We start from the raw sequence: 11289 nt of genomic DNA on the forward strand, positions 1-11289 counted from the left end.
TTCTGCTTGCAGTGTCCTTGCACCCACCAAAAGTAACATATATAACCAGTAACATCTACAAGTAAGCAAACTAGAAGCCATAGCAAGTATCACATTTTCTCTCTCATTTCTCCTGCAGCCTGTAGTGACAGCACTGATTTCTGTTTTTGCAAGTGTCTAATTCTGTCGTAGTTTAAGCCCAGCCATCAACAAAGCACCATGAAGCTGCTTGCTCACTCTTCCCCCACCCCTTGGGATGGGCAGAAGAAAATAGAAAGAAAAGGTCATGGGCCAAGGCAAGGACAGGGAGGGATCACACACCAATTATGGTCACAGGCAAAAGACAGGCTCAACTTGGTGGAAAAAACAAAATCAATTTAATTTACTACCAATGAAAGCAAAACAAGGATAATGAGAAGTAAAACCAAATCTTAAAACACCTTCCCCCACCCTGCCCTCCTTCCCAGGCTCAACTGCACTCCCATTTTTGTCTACTTCCTCCCCCCAGCAGCACAAGGGGACAGGGAATGGGTGTTATGGTCAGTTCATCACACCTTGTCTCTGCTGCTCCTTCCTCCTCAGAGGGAGGACTCCTCACTCTTCCCCTGCTCCAGCGTGGGGTCCCTCCCACGGGAGACAGTCCTCCACAAACTGCTCCATTGTGGGTCCTTTCCACGGGCTGCAGTCCTTCAGGCACAGACCACTCCAGCGCGGGCTTTCCCACGGAGCCATGGCCATCTTGGGGGGCATCCCCCAGCTCCGGCGTGGGGTCCTCCCTGGGCTGCAGGTGGGCATCTGCTCCCCCGCTCCCCTCCATGGGCTGTGGGGGGGACAGCCTGCCGTCTCAGCACGGGCTGCAGGGGCATCCCCTCCTCCCCCGCTCCTCCTCCCCTCCTTCCTCACTGACCTCGCTGTCTGCAGAGGGGTTCCTCTCACAGCCCACTCCCCTCTCCACTGCAGGTTTCCCTTCTTAAATCTATTATCCCAGACGTGCTACCGCTGTCACTGATGGGCTCGGCCTTGGCCAGAGGCAGGTCTGACACGGAGCTTGGGAAGCTTCTAGCAGCTTCGCACAAGAGCCATCCCTGTAGCCCCTCCTCCACTACCAAAACCCCACTACACAAACCCAAAACAAATTGAAAAGTGACTGCAGCAGTGTGAGAAGCACTCTCACTTTCTCCTACTTTAGTCTACAGCGTCAAAGTATGCATGTGTGGGAGTACATCATCCAAGTATGGCTTCACAAGAGGGACTGACAAATTTTTAAAACACTCTTTTCTCTGATTTCACTCTGGAATGACCGCGGTGCCCCTGATGAGTATTTGGGCAGTTATGCAGCACACAAGTTCTTGTAACTGAGATTGAGGGGAGAGGAAGAGTATGTCATTTTCAGAAAAATGGGCTGTGTGGAACTTCCAGGAAGAACAGCAGAATATAAGGTAATGTTTCTGAGCCACATAATTCCAAGTTACTCAGTAACTCGAATGAGATGGTTCTGTATCTTTCGTTATATATGCTGCTTTGGAAAACATTGCTATTTCCTCTTGAATGCCAAAGGTCTATCAATCTAAAAGCTCCATCGCCTAAATCACAGAATGGTTGACATTAGAGGGGACCTCTGGAGGTCACCTTGTCCAAACCCCCTGCTCAAGCAGGGCTGCCTACAGCAAGCTGCCCAGGACCATGTCCAGGTGAAGATCTTGGAGAATGGAGGCTCCACCAGTTCTCTGGGCAACCTGTACCATTGCTCCATTACCCTCAGGGTAAAAAAGTGTTTCCTGATGATTCCTGCCTCACAGCCACAGTGTTTGCAGCTGGTGGAGTTGGGCTGCTGTTACAGAGAAGTGTTAGAGAAAGGCTGAGAGGGCTGTGACTGGAGGATGACAGGGACCGTTTGGGTGCGGAGGTGCTGGCAGGAGGACCCACCAGGGACAGGGCTGTCAGCATGGCCTCTGTCCATGGCACCCAGCTTTGCAGGCCTTCAGGACAGGTGGCCCGGCTGATGGTCAAGGGGCTTGGACAGCTCTGCCCCGGGGGTTGGAAGAGGGAGGTGGGGAGGCTGGAAATCATTCCCCGCAGTAGCTGGTGTTTTCGGTTTTGAAAAAAACACACCTGAAATGCTTCTGCATTTTTATTGAATATCCATGAAACTTAACAGCCGCGCTCTCAGCGCCCGCAGGTCATAGTGGTGGACGGGTCTATCCGGCGGGTTGGCCGGGCGCTCCGCTGCAGCCTGACGGGCAGAGGCGTTGGAGCGCCCTGGAGCTGCGTTACGCTGCTCCTCTTGGCCCCGCCCTGCAGGCCCCCTTCTCCCAGCGCCACGCTCGTTGTTGTTGGGCCTTGGGCGCAGGTGGTAGTGCTGCTCCGGCGATCTGCTGCGCACCTGCTCCCTGGCTGCGGTCACCTGCCTGTGGCGTGAGCCGACCACGTACTCCTGGTAGTTGTCATCCCCCCTCACCATGTGCAGGATGCGGCCAAAGCGCCTCCTGCAGAGTGGGCATGCAGGTCTTCTGGCAGCCCACTGCTGGATGCAGTCGAAGCAGAAGGCGTGGAAGCATCCATCTACATAGGCGGTGTTGTTGATCTCCCCCAGGCAGATGATGCATGAGTGATCTGCTGCTGCCTCCTGCCACCCTGCCCGTGGCAGCTGCCTGGTGGTGGCCCTCGTGGGAGACCTGCTCTGCTCCAGGGCGTCCTCAGCACCCGATGCCATGTCCTGCCAAGAGAGATGTTCAAATTGCCTGAGTATTCCTGGCACTAGGAACGGAAAAACAAAGAAAGCCCCAGAAAATGGTGGGAGAGGGGAGGTAAGGACTTGCTGAAGGGTCTGCTTGCAGGCTGAAAAGCAGCAGCAGAAGCAGCCCTGTGGGACAGCCAGCACCAAGGGCTGCCCTCCCCACCTGCCTGTCCCCCTCGGCTCCCCCCCATGGGACACTGCCCCCAGTCCAAGACCCCCCACCTCTCTGCTCCCCCCCAGACAGCCAGCACGACTTGAGGTAGCACAGGGTACATAAAGGATGCAGTCAGGGAAGGCAGAGGAACTGGCTGGCAGTCTTCAGTGGTGCCCACAGCCACAGCACAGCTGCCATGCAGGACCCACAGCACCCCTGCCAGCCAAGGCTCAGCACAAAGGCAGCCTCCCCAGGTCCTTTTCTGTATAGCTGCTTTCCAGTCAGTCAGTGCCCAGCATACACTGGTGCTTGTTCCTCCCCTGACGCAAGACTTTGCAGTTCCCCTTGTTGAACATGATGATGTTCCTTTCAGCCCATCTCTCCAGCTTGTCAAGGACCCTCTGGCTGTCAGCCTGACCTCTAGCATATCAGCCACTCCTCCCAGTTTCGTGTTATCAGCAAACTTGCTGAGACTACGCTCTGCCTCATCATCCAATTCTTTAATAAATATTTTGAACAATATTGCACCCAGAATTGAGCCCTGAGATACACTGCTAGTTACCAGCTTCCAACTGGACTTCATACTATTGATTATCGTGCTGAATCCAGTTGCCTAAGCTCTCAAAAAAAGTCTCCTGTCTAACCCCTTCAAAAAAACTATTTTAAGGTGCTTCAGTAAAATTAGCACTATATAATGGAAACTTTGCATGTAATCACATCTCAGTGGGATGTTTGAGCTTCAACATGACATTCTGGTGAGGCAGATCCCCAAGATTTTGTGGAGGTCTAATGCCCACATAGTTACTGCTTAGCAACCAAGAGCATCTTCAGAAGAAAGCAAATCCTTTGCAGCCTGGGACTTGGTTGCTGTGACTTCCATCCAGTAAGGAAGAGGAGAGCTGAAACTGTGAAGGGAGTGGCTTTCAGCACATTCATCTCCAAGAAGATACCAATGGCTTTGTTCCTCACATCACGATCTGTGTCACTATCTGAATGAAGCACAGCTCAGGGCCAGCCACTGCCTTGCAGACTTCCCTGATGCTCTGGGGACATGAAAAAGGCTCATTTCTTTCCTCAATAAGATTATTGCTTATAGGTCTACAGCAGGAGTCCTTCTGTCAGAACCCAGGCTGTTCTGAAAGTCTGTCCTCTTTCATACACTTCAGTGTTCATAATGCCCACGTAGCATTAGCCCAGCCTTGAGAAACTCTGGCCATGTACCTAGTGGGGAGCTGGGGCCAGCTGAGGGTCAGTACTTGTTTGGTGTAACAGGGATTTGTCCCCTCACCTGTAAAATTACCACAAGAGACCTGCTCCATAAGGTGCAGTGTCTATTGGTCTTCTTCCAGAGCTCTAGAGCTGGCCTTGCAGAGAGACAGATGAAGGAAAATAGTAATTGCTGAGCCAGACTGGGAGAAATGATTATTTTCCAGTGAGTAATAAGCATGTCCAGAGATGTCTGACACAGTCCATTCAGAGTAGGCTCCAGCTACAGGATCACTGGCAAAGACATGCTTGTCCTGGGTTATCAATAGTACCTGAAGTTGGACTCACTCTCATTGATACTTTGCACCTAAGAAAAGGTGCGGAAGAATATGTGCTCTTTCTCTTTCCCTTTTATTGCATCTTTCCCTGCCATGAAAACAAGACACTGTATACGAAGAGGAGACAAAAGGAAAAAATGTGCTTCTCAGCTGTGTTTCAAATGTTCTCTGTGTTAAAAACTGACTCTAAATCTCTGATAGCATCCTAGCTAACTTATCTCACACTTCTCAGTTTTTCTGTTATTTTCATTATCCTTTAATAGGTCTATTCTGATGTGTGATTTACATTGTTCTGCCACTTCTTAGTGTCCTTTCTGTAAATATTAAGAAGTTGCCTTGGAATTCCTTCTATAAATATTAAGGCAGTCTTAACCAGCATCTTATACAAGGTTGGCAACATTTCAGAGCTATTTTTAGACCCACAGTCTTGAAGACTGGTGTGCAGTATTCATCGTCACTTTGCTCTGGGAGGTTCTCTTGTCCCATAAGATTTTAAGTTCTGTAACCTCTCTCACAAACAATCTGGTACTTGATGTTCCTTGTGGCTCCAGATTTTCTCCTTGTGCCAAATGTAAATGTTACTTGCTATGAAATAAGCAGTAGCCTTTCTCACAAGCAACATGCAGAGAGATCTATTTCCTTCCAGTTTGCAGAAACTTTTTTTACATTATTGTATCTCTGCTCAATCTTTACTTTGCTTACATCCAATTTTTATTCTATTTTCTCAGAAGTTGTATTTTCCACACCTCTGAACAGCAACTTTTCCTTCTCTGGAAACTCTCCAACTGGTCTGCTCTTTTTTTTTTTTTTTTTTTTCCCTGACATCTACTGCCTAATACAAGAGAAGGAGACCATCTAGTACTGAGTCAAGAAGAGTTTTTTTCCTTAAGTATTACTTATGTTTACATACTCCCATAAAAGGTTTGCCTTTTGTTCAATAGCACAATGCTGTTCAGCTTATGATCCAGTGAAACCTACAGAGCCATTCCTGAAATACTGCTGCAAAACAAATTTTTCCCACCCTCTGTAAATGTAATTATATATTCTTACCTAAGTTTGGGGTATTCGTCCTTGTCCTTCAGGAATTCCACTGTCTTCCTGTTGTTAGGGTAATTTGGAGCTCTGCATCTGTCTTCCTTGTGTCACTGTAACTCTCATCAGGGTCCTGTGTAGGCTCCTGTTCCACCACCCAGATCACTGAAGTTGCTCTGGAATAGCAGTGGACTTATAACTATCCTGGATGCCAGTTCCTCAGAGTAAACCTTCTTCTATCTGTGTATTCTGGAGATAAGAAACACGTGTTTTCCAATACGTAATTTATAAATAATACGTTTTTTTCAAGAGTCTGTTTTATTTATGTTTCTGGTCACCTGTAGTCCGTACGGGGGCAATGTGTGGCAAGAACAGAACTGTTGATCTGCACAGAAAGTGTCAGGACCAAAGATTAGGTTTATCTTTGCTTTTCCCGTGGGACTGTCTCTGTTTTTTTCATCTGAGAAGGAATTTGAAGGTTCCCAAATCTACGATGTTGATGTTTCCATACAGATATTATGTCTGGTAGCTGTTGAGAACCTCATTTAATTTCACACAAATATGGCCTTCAATTAGGACAGTTGTGCTGTATTTATCTTTTGCTTTCCTACAGAGTGTGATAAAACATTATTTGTAAGAAAACAGGGCAATATTTTTTTCCTTTCTTGTATGCGATATGACGAACTAGTACAAAAATATTGTTCAGATGGAGCTATACAATTCTGGGAAAAAAACTTTATCAGAAATGAAGGAGATTACAGTAGGAACATCCTCTCAGTGGTATTGAAAGGGAAATCTAGATCAGCTTACTGACAGTTCATCCACCTTTATGCTCTCATAGCAGTGCTCTGTATAGAACTAGGAAAGATGATTTTCCAGCTCATATGTGACTTTTTGCCATTCTTGGACCAGCCTGATCCTTCACATAAAATAAAGAAGCCTTGTGGCCAGGTGCCATCAACACCCAACAGCTGGGATGAGCCAGAAGATGATGTTCCAGCCATATCCTATTTCCTTTACCTGTGCTGCAGTCTTGGTGTGGGACACAGCAGCGCACTGCCAATAGCACTGTTCTATATACAGCGCCCAAGGCATCTGCCTGTGCAGGACATGGATTGTCTTTTTTTTTGTGGTGCAAAAGAGGTAGTGTGGTCCTGTGTGTGTCACAGTGATGTGCACTTGTACAATTACTTTACATTGTTCTCTGTCAGATGAGAGCAGTGGTCATACCCTGTCCTGAAAAGCATGTAGTATGTGATATGCAAGAAAAGACCTTGCATGACAGTTCCAGAAGGAAAATCATGCAGAGGAGATGCAGGCAGTCTCACCCCCTTTTCTGTTAGACACAGACTGAAAGATCTGAGGAATAAGTGAGTATCCAGATCCACTTAGCTGAGGACACTGACTGTGAACTGGAGGCCAGGAATTGCACCTGTTAAGCAAGTGACTAATAGGTTTTGGTTGGTTCCAGCTGCTGTCATCTGAAAGTCCACTCTGAGCAAATTTGCATATTTGCAAAGTATTTTGAAGGTATGGCAATGTTTCTGAATGCATGCCAGGAACAGTACCAAAAAATACCTTCACTATGTTAATGACTAAAGTTGTTAGCTTCTACAGAGGCCAGCTTCCCAATATCATTCAAATACCAGGCCGTCTGAGTCAGCCTTGATCATCTCTTTGGGAAAAAAAATTCACTCCTTTGCTGAAAAATAGCATGAGAGGAGTGATCTCACAATAACTCTGCCATTCCACAGGATTGGGGATCTTGGTGTGGAGCACAGCACATCTTCGCGAAGCTTGGGATGGGCCATCTGGCAGTCAACTCCTTTATGCCCCAATGCTGCAGGTGCTTAAAAAGATATTTTAGTCTCCATGATGCTGTCCTTTCCCTTCTGCACAGCCTAAACCTCTTTTTCTTTTGTGGCCCTCTTCCTTTCTAGGCAGCAGCAGCCACCACCAGTGGAGCTCTGATTTATTTCTCCATTTGACTTTTCTCTGATGCCAGTTGTAGTTAAATGCCTCAGAAAATCCAGGCCAGGCTCTGTACTGACTGAAGTTGAGCCCTTGGGAACAAATGGTAGATTCATATTTGTACTGACTAGCCTGGACCTTTAGCCCCACAAAAACATTATGCAGGTAGTTGCTGCTTCTTAGCTGGCTTCACATTTGGCTACACACATATCCCTGCCTGCCACCGACATCTGAGACAGTGGGCCTCAGGAGATGTCTGTGTGGGGTTTTGTGAACCACCCCCATCAGACTGCCTCTGCTACGGCTGCAGCAAGCCAAGGCAGAATGAGCTCTAAAGGACTCAGGTCCAAAGGTGTATCATTAAACTCTAAGTGCATACACTGTCCCTAACTGGCCACACAACTCCTCACTTCAACATATTTCATCTTGAGTGCGCTCACGTGGTGTGTGCAGGACAACCAGGGGATCAGGCCCAGCCAGGATGGGTCCATGAAAGACAGGTCCTGCCTGACCAACCTGATCTCCTATGACCAGGTGACCTGCCTAGTGGATGAGGGGAAGGCTGTGGATGTTGTCTACCTGGACTTCAGCAAGGCCTTTGACACTGTCTCTCATGGCACACTCCTTGAGAAGCTGGCAGCTCGTGGCTTGGACAAGTGTACTCTTGGCTGGGCGAAAGACTGGCTGGATGGCCGAGCCCAAAGGGTTGTGGTGAATGGAGATAAATCCAGCTGGCGGCGGGTCACAAGTGGTGTTCCCCAGGGCTCAGTTTTGGGGCAAGTTCTCTTTAATATCTTTATCAGTGATCTGGATGAGGGGATCGAGTGCACCCTCAGTAAGTTTGCAGATGACACCAAGTTGGGAGGGAGGGTTGATCTGCTTGAGGGCAGAAAGGCTCTACAGAGGGATCTGGACAGGCTGGATCAATCCTGGCCTGTATCAGAAATAGTGTGGCCAGCAGGAGCAGGGAAGTGATCGTCCCCCTGTACTGGGCACTGGTGAGGCCGCACCTCCAGGACTGTGTTCAGTTTTGGGCCCCTCACTACAGGAAAGACATTGAGGTGCTCGAGCATGTCCAGAGAAGGGCAACCAAGCTGGTGAGGGGCCTGGAGCACAAGTCCTATGAGGAGCGGCTGAGGGAACTGGGGTTGTTTAGCCTGGAGAAGAGGAGGCTGAGGGGAGACCTTATCGCTCTCTACAACTGCCTGAATGGAGGCTGTAGTGAGGTGGTGCTGGTCTCTTCTGTCAGGTGGCTGGAGATAGGACTAGAGGAAATGGCCTCAAGCTGTGGCAGGGGAGGTTTAGATTGGATATTAGGAAAAATTTCTTTACTGAAAGGGTTGTCAGGCATTGGAACAGGCTGCCCAGGGAAGTGGTGGAGTCACCATCCCTGGAGGTATTCAAAAAGTGCATAGGCAAGGCACTTCAGGACATGGTTTAGTGGGCATTGTTGATGGTTGGACTCAATGATCTTAAAGGTCTTTTCCAACCTAAATGATTCTATGGTTCTATGATTCTATATTCTCTATCAAATATATCTTTAAAATTAGAACTAACACAAAGACTAAGAAAAGGGAAGAGGGAGGTAAAATGATTTAAAATTCTAAAACTGAGATTTTCCTGTTATGAATTTGATATGCAGAACATATGGTCCTCCAAAGAAAAAGTTCAGGCAGAAGAAAGGAGCCTAGAATCAGTCTGTATCCTGCTCCCACTACACTGGGACCATGAGGGGCTGAAAGGCTAATGCAATTAATTATTCTGTTAAATGGAAATGTCCATCCCTTAGTGGTTCTGTCTGCAGAGAAAACAGCTCTGTTTTTTAATTCTAAGTTCCTTCTTTTCATTTTTTCTCAGTAGCCAGTGTGCAACAAAATCACGTTATGTGACATTGAAACACACTGTCATTTGGAAACCTTCTTAGGACACATTTTCATTAATAATGTATTTGTGCAAGAGCTAGACAATTTCTCTGTAATGATGTTTGTAATGGGATTGTTTCTCAAGTAAAGTAGTGAAGAAGAAAAGGCAAATAGTAAGGTGTCTTATTTTCTTGACCCTAAAATACAGTCTATTTCCAGCCCTCCAGACATTTGCTTAGCAGGTCAGTGTGCTTCTAAACAGCTGAATTGTTCTTCTCCAGAGATTGCTCTGTAAAGCTCAGTCGTTGTTAACTAAAACCTTAGCCTCCAAAATGTAAAATCCGTTGAAATGGGTTTGACCCATAAGAACTTATTTGCTTCAAAAAACTAATATTTCTCTCTTTCCTCCCCTCTAATGGTGCACAAGTGGTCACTGAAGGACCAGTAGTTATTTCAATTCTCTGCTAAACTTTTCTTGAAGTCAGTGTGTTACCTGCCTTGGTGGGCACCACAAAATTTGTCAAAAACCCAAACCATCTTGTCTTCTTTCTCTTCTGCATTCATAGCTCTCTTAAAATGCTTTCTAATCTCCTGGGAATAATTTTGAAAGTGGAAGTCAAGTGGTTCTCCTGTGGTACAATTTTAATTCAAATAACTTGGTTATTAGGAATTTATGCTGGTTTGCTCTCTAGCCATTCTTCTGTGGTAGGCCTGTGACAGTGTATTTACAAGAAGGGTTGCTTCTAGAACTAACATCCCAAGCCCATTTGAGACTGGACCAGTTAAAAACTTAATGCTTGCCAGATGCCACAGGGAAAAAATTTTGAGGCATTTCCTCCTAAATAAAGGTTTGGACCCTCCATCTCGCAAATCAAAGGATGTTTCCTCAAAGCAAATGCTTTCTATTCCAGCTTTGGTATTATGTTTTGTACTCTCCTTTCAATTTGTTTCATTTGGCTGTACTTAGTTTCTGGCCAGCCATGGACATGTGTTTAACAGGCAAAGCACAGAGAGTGAAGCACAGCAGTCGTGTTGAATTTTTTAGAAGCATTTTTCATGGATGATAATCCTATTCTCTAAGCCTAAAAACTCAGGGAAATGACAAGGCTTTGTTTTTTCTGATTGCTTCTGAGCCACTTGGGCTGATCACAGTCACTTTAAAGTGACAAACAACAAAAAGAGAACAAGTTCATTCCAATCACAATAAAAACAAGTGAAAGACCTCACAGTTTCATCTAGAGGTGCATCTGTCAAATTCAGACTGCAGCCATTACAGAAATAGCCATTCACAAACTGTTCCCTCTCCTTTGCAGAATCAGTCCTCTGATTGCTTATATTCCCTTTCTGCCACTGTAGGACCTTGAGTTTAATAGACTAGCTCCTGGTTTATCCCCTTGTCAACAGCTGACAGTATATTCCCTCATACTCATGCAATGTAGAGGGAACAGCAGGCAGTGCAATAATATTTAACTATGAAAAAGAATTCGGAAGCATCCTATTAACAACAGCGTTTCCCCAGGGGCACAGGTAGAGGAATCTGGCTCTGCTGAAGAATAGCTTCTGCATGTTCTGTGGTTTTCATCCTTTGGCTGCTCCAAGTACATGTCTGAAACAGGCCTTTGTGCTGGAAATGAAGTATTGAGAAACTGTACTTCAAAACATTATCACAAAAAGTTTCTGTATACTATAAAATTCCCGCTCTGTATACATACTTGTTGCTGTTACTGCTTTGTGATACTTCTGCATGAGGAAAGACCATTTTTGTAATTAGAATTGAATAAGAGTAACAATGAAATGTGAAAGATATTTGCTGTGTTTTAGAACATTTTGATTTCTGGAAACAGACCACCTGCTGTGTAGGACCCTTAAGTCTCCTAGCTAATAATCTTCTCTCCACTTGGACTAATTTTAGCTATTGCCACTTGAAACTTTTAATGGTTTCAGCCACCTACTGCCGTAACGCAACTTTTCCAGCCCTTCTCTAGCACTCTGGCTGTTCATATATCTGAG

The sequence above is a fragment of the Aquila chrysaetos genome, chromosome Z (assembly GCF_900496995.4).
Source record: "Aquila chrysaetos chrysaetos chromosome Z, bAquChr1.4, whole genome shotgun sequence".
NCBI classification, from domain to species: Eukaryota; Metazoa; Chordata; class Aves; order Accipitriformes; family Accipitridae; genus Aquila; species Aquila chrysaetos.